The sequence below is a fragment of the Chinchilla lanigera genome, unplaced genomic scaffold (genome assembly GCF_000276665.1).
Source record: "Chinchilla lanigera isolate Chin_1 unplaced genomic scaffold, ChiLan1.0 scaffold00066, whole genome shotgun sequence".
Classification (NCBI taxonomy): domain Eukaryota; kingdom Metazoa; phylum Chordata; class Mammalia; order Rodentia; family Chinchillidae; genus Chinchilla; species Chinchilla lanigera.
The window spans coordinates 8274590-8280916 of NW_004955467.1; positions in this window are offsets into that span (position 1 = coordinate 8274590).

The following is a 6327-nucleotide window of genomic DNA, read 5'->3' on the forward strand; positions in this document are numbered from 1 at the left end:
TATGTGTTTCCTACAACAACCATTGAGAATAGTTAATGATTTTTCAATAGGTCACTCATGTATAGCTCTATTTATTTTCTTTGGAGGCCACTTTGAGGATACCAAAGTATAGCACAACTCTTGATGGTCTCCTACCTCTTTTGTCTCTAACTCACTGTTGTTTGTCTATTTGTTTTCCTGAGAAACTATTTTGTGGATAATAATGTGTAAAGCGATAACCATTGATAATTTCCTACCATTTTGTCTGTAATCTGTTAAAGTCCCCCCTATTATTATGTTATCCTTCTTTTACTCTTTAAAATTAAAAAAAAAAAAAACACAGCACAGTCATTTCTGCTTACATTTCTTTAACCAATGCCAGTGACATGGCTAAGCTTGATGTCAGCATGATGGAGAGGTATATCTTTCCCACAAAGAGGTGTGGAGAGTACTGGGGACAATAATTTAGTCTACTACAGCACCTATCTGTGTAAAGTGCTTCAGGTAGTAACTGACAAGGCTGGGAAAATGCTATATAAGAGCCATTACTAATATGTCTTTTTCCACTTGACTTTACTTGGTGGTTTTCCTAAAGAAGCCAATTGCTCTCAGATCCTTATTCAAAACATTCCCTGTATCAGGAGTTGTCCAGTTTTAAGATCTACCAAACACCATGAGGAATCCTAATTAAGACAGTGCTAGTTGAAATCTGGATTTCAGAGCCTGATTTGGGCTCTGTGATGAAGTAACTAATGGTCACCAAGTAACACCCAGCTGAACTGAATCATTGTGCTACTGGGTGTGGAAGGCCCACCTGAGGGTTGTTGCCGACAGCATACAAGGAGAACTGGAGGGGAAGATGATGCTGTTGACTTTCCTGGTGAAGCTTGTCACACTGGCTTTCCTGATATGAACTTAGCTGTTCTCATCATCGGAGGAGCTCGAGTCCTCACTGTCACAGAGAATAGCTGCAGTTCTCTTCAGGGGAACTCTAGTCCTTACCTTGAGCATCGCTTCCCAGCTCCAGTGCAGATCCCTCAGCCTGCTGGCACAGACCCTTCACTCCGCTGGCACAGACTTTCTAGCTTCTGCCACTGACCTTTGGGCCTTCCCAGCGCAGGTCTTTGATACAGACTTGCATGAGACATTGCTGTGGGCTCTAGGACTGCAGCTGGACTCATGGAGGACATTGCCATGGGCTCTAGGTCTTCAACTGGACTCAGGCAGTACGTTGCCATGGGATCCAGGACCAGAGCTGGATCCTTTGTATCTCTGGTGTATGGACAGATTTCCTGCACTCTTTGCATTTGACTCTGGGTGAATATTATAAAAATAATCCTATAAATTATGTGCCCTGTATTAAACCTTTTCCCTTGTAAACCCTGACTATAACAGGCTCTCACAGGGACATTCAAATGAGGAGAAATAAATATTGCTGTTTCCCTGGCCGGGCTCTGCATGTCTCTCCCTGAAACATAGGTGTCAAGGTAATGGGCAATCGCATCTTAGCTATTTCAGGATGACAAGGCCTGTAGAGCGCAGCCTCTGCACAGTTATTCTTAACTTGCTTGTCTAGAAGCTGACAGTAATAGCTCCACTTCTGTCAAAGCTTAGACTATGGAGGGAGCAAACCCGGGCTCTGAGCCAGCCATTCCTCTCACTGTTGCGAACAGCATTCCCTGGGCCTAGTGTCTGGCCAACTTTTTCAAGCAGCTCCATAGAGACCCAGACCGGCCTATCAGGGGGTCTGACATAGAGCTTCTTCCTGGTGTGGTTTGGTTCTGGATTTTCAGCTAGGCAATGAAAGTCTGGAGCTGAGGATTATCACTGGACTGAGGGAGCTGGTATCTTTTTCATCACCCTTGAGAGTACTGCTGGGCAGAGCTATTTGGGGGATCTCAAAGACACTTTTCAGCCCCTCTGAGAATTTTATGTTTTTATTTTTTCCCTTCATAACATTTGGAATCTCTCCCATCTAGAAGATGCAAGAGACCAAAACTATGACTGTTGCAAGTGGGAAACAGGTGGCTGAAACATATCTATCTTGAGGGCAGCTTTAATATTCCTCTGTTTTTAACAGCTTGCACATCATTCTAGACTACACCTTGTTTTTAGACTTCTGACCTCCAGAACTGTGAAAGAAAACATTTCTTTTAGTTGAAACCATCTAGTTTGTGGCTATTCGTTACAGCAAACTATGTAGAAAACCAGGAGTTTGCAAGGGAGGAGAAATTCCTGGGTAGACAATCACTATGTGAATATGTAACAGCCTCTGCAAGCTGTCAGTGTCTTTGGAGAAGTACAATAATTAGTACTGTATTTTTATATGACTGTAGCAAAGAAGGCAAAAAGAAAGGAAAAGCTGAATATAATGGGTGATGATGGAAATATAGACTGAGAACCTTCAATGCCAAACTAAGGAGATTGAGCTAAGAAGCTATGAATGGTTTTTATGTTTGGTTAGATTTTTCTTTGGTTTTGGTTTTTTGAGACAGGGGTCTCTCTATGAAGTTGAGGCAGACCTTGAACTCACTGTGTTCCTACTGCTTCAACCTCCTAAATGCTGGGACTATAGGCATGTGCCACTATGCCCAGAGGAATGCTTTTAACTGGAATCTGAACTGCTTGAGGTAAATTCATCCATCATTCAAGGGTAAGACACTGCAATCCTGTACAACTTTGAGTTTCTTTCTGTTCTTTTCCATGGTTTTGGCCCAGTAACATTCACTGATGCTGGGCTTACTGCCACAAGATGGGTAACTCAAAGGTAAGGACAGGGTCTGATTTGTCTTTGCACCCTCAGCACATAGCACAGTGTCTTAGTTACTTTCACCTTGCTGAGAGAAAATACCTGACACCCACAAGTTAAAGGAGGAAAGGTTTATTTTAGCTCATAGTTTGTAGAGGTGTCAGTCCATAGTTAGCTGGCTCCAAGGCAGGGCAGCATGACAGAGGGGCCTGGCAGAGGAGAAATAGTTCATGGCATGGCAGGCAGGAGGCAGCAAAGCTTTCTTCTTTCCCTCTTTTTATTCCATCTGGGCTGTACCCCTTACTGGTAGGTACCACCCACACTCAGGGTGGGTCTTCCCTATTCAGTAAATCCATCCACACCCAGAACTATGCTAAACCAATTAGTATACTAATCTGGTATCACACACTCATGATCCAGTATCACATACCTATGATCGAATCACTCCCAAAAGCCCCACCTAAGAGCTCATGAGGCTGGGGGGGGGCATCTAGACATAAACCATAACACACAGTGTAGGTAACATGTATTGTTCATGACTTTAACTGTATGAGCAACCTGGAAATATTGGTTTACACAACAGAAACAAAAAAAAATGAGAGGAGTGTATTCTTTTCCCAGGGCTGCTGTAACAGCTGACCATAAACTTGTATGGCCTGAAACAATGGAAATGTATTTTCCCACAGTTCTAAAGGTTAGAGGTCTAGAATTCAGGCATCAGTAAAGTTGGTTTCTTCTGGAGGCTCCATGATTTTTTTCTTAGCCTTAGGTATCATCAGGAATCTCATGCATTCCTTGGCTCATAAATACATAGTTCCAATCTCTGCCTGCATCATCACACAATATTCTCCTTATATGCCTGTCTCTATATCTCTCTTACTTTCTTACAAAGATATTTGTCATATGAGATTAAGACCCACTTTAACTGACTGTAACTTCATTTTAACTTGGTTACATCTGCAAGGACCTTATGCTCAAATAAAGTCACATTTGAAGGTGTTAGGGGTTAGGATTTCAACAGACATTTTTTGGGAGATGATTTAGACCACAGTAGAGGGATAGCTAGCTTCAGGTATGGCTGGCTTCTGGGGCTTAAGCAATTTCATTTAATCTCCTAATCCAAAATTGGGCATCTAAAATGAAAAGTCACTTTTCAGTTGAAGATGTAGAAACAACAAATAATTATATGAAGAAATGTTCAACATCACTGGTCATTCAAGAAATGCAAATTAAAATAATGCTGAAATTCCATCTCAGTCCAGAAATAATGGCTGTTATCAAGAAATCAACCAATAACAAATGCTAGCGAGGTTCAAGGGAAAAGAACCCCTTTTCTACTCTTGGTGGGGGTGCAGACTGCTACAACACTATGGAAATCAATGTGGAGATTCCTCAAAAAACTAAAACTAGAGGTTTCATTTGACCCAGCTATCTCCTTTCTTGACGTGTTCTAGAAAGAATTAAAAGGATCTCACCACAGCAATATACATGCACCCATGTTTACAGCAGCAGTTTGTGATAGCTAAATCTTAGAAACAGCCCAATAGCACATCAACTGATGTATGGATACAGAAGATGCTTTTTTTTTAATACACTGGAGTACTACTCTGCCATAAGGAAGGATAAGCTTGAGACATTTCCAACTAAATGGATGCACCTTGAGGCCATACTCAAAGTAAATTAGATACACGTTTAAATACCACATTGTTTCTCTGGTGTGAGAAACTAAAAATGTAAATAAGGATCAAAATGTATAATAGATATTGAGATGCGTGCCGGCTCTCAAACCGGCCACCACAGTGTGGTTGAGAACTATCATGGCACAGAGAAACAATGACATAATTGGCCTGCCACACGCCGGCTGCAGAGGCCCACCCAGGGACGTGTGTGAATCATCCCAACATGGAGAAACCCCTGGGAATACATGCCACACAACGGGTCGCTCTTGCTCCTGCCATTAAGAACCAGAAAGGAGGGGCTGGGGATTTAGCTCAGCGGCAAAAGTGCCTGCCTGGCAAGCGCAAGGTCGTGAGTTCGGTTCCCGGTACCGGAGAAAAACCAAAAAAAAGAATTAAAAAAAAAAAAGAACCAGAAAGGTCCAAAGTCAGCAGAGGAGCAGCTGCTGAACAAGGACTTAGAGAACATGAGAATATAGACTAGGCCTGAAAACTCAGAGGTCTAGTTGACAGGGGTCACAAGAGCCATTCGGAAGCTGGAAACCAGGAGGATCTTGTGCAATACCTGGGGAGACCCCCTGGAAGCCATTCATCCCCTGACAGTACAGGCTGTGGTGGAGGAGTGCATGGAGCTCTGGAGAGGTCTGCACTGAGATTCCTGCTGCCTGTGCTGATGGTTGGGGAGAGGATACTAAGTGGTTGTGGGGTCCCAATGCCATGGGAGGCTGGAGAGAAAAAGCTAGAAAAAAATGGACTTCACCCCAGATGGCTCACTTGAGATGTTAGCAACAATTGCTTCCTCAGTATTCTATAGCAGTGACAAGGAAGAGGTCAAGAAGAGAAAACAAAGAGACCAAGAAAAAGCAGCTGCTTTTGCTGCAGCACTAAGAGAAACAGACCCTAAGTCTGATTCTCGGGGCCCCAGGAAGAACTCAACAACTGCATTCATCTGCTACCACTGTTAAAAGCCAGGCCACCTCAAGAGGAACTGCCCTAAGAAGCCCCCTGAGCCATGCTCTGAATGCAAAGGTGACCACTGGAGATCGGTCTGCCCTCTGAAGCGGAGGCCCCAGAGCTCAGACCCATCCTACCAAGTAGTCCAACAGGAATGAGGGGCCCCAGGGCACACTCTGCCTTCTCCCTCTGGCCAGACTGTCATCTGGAGGAGTAATCATGACTATAATCATGAGGTAATCACGACTATAGAGGAAAAAGAAAACTGCCTGTTGCTAGACACAGGTGCAAGTCTCTCGGTACTTCTTTGCAATCCTGGCCTTCCTTCCAGCCGTCACACCTCAGTGAAAGGAGTCACTGGTGAGGAGGTAATATGCTATTTTTCACAACCCTTAGGCTGTAACTACTTGTCAGATCTTTCCTGAGTATCTCTGTCTTCCTGAGAAACCACTTTGAAGATACCACCATGTATTACAGCAGCCATTGATATTTTCCTACTAATCTGCCCATAACTCTGTAATGTTTGTATTATTCCTACGGTATTTTGTAAATAGATGTATGTTTATTATTATGTGTTTCCTACAGCAACCATTGAGAATAGTCAATGATTATTCCATTGGTCACATATGTATAGCTCTATTTATTTTCTTTAGAAGCCACTTTGAAGAAACCAAAGTATAGTACAACAACTATTGATAATCTCCTACCACTTTTGTCTGTAACTCACTATTATTTGTCTATTTGTTTTCCTGAGAAACTATCTTGTAGATAACAATATGTAAAATAACAACCATTGATAATTTCCTACCACTTTGTCTGTAATTTGGTAAGCCCCCCCATTACTATGTTATCCTTCTTTTATTCTTTAAAATAATTTTTTAGAAAAAAGATATTGAGAAATGGGAGGAAAATGTTCAAACAAGAAGAGGAGCAGGGAGGTGAAGAGGAAAGAGGCAAGACAAATAGAGA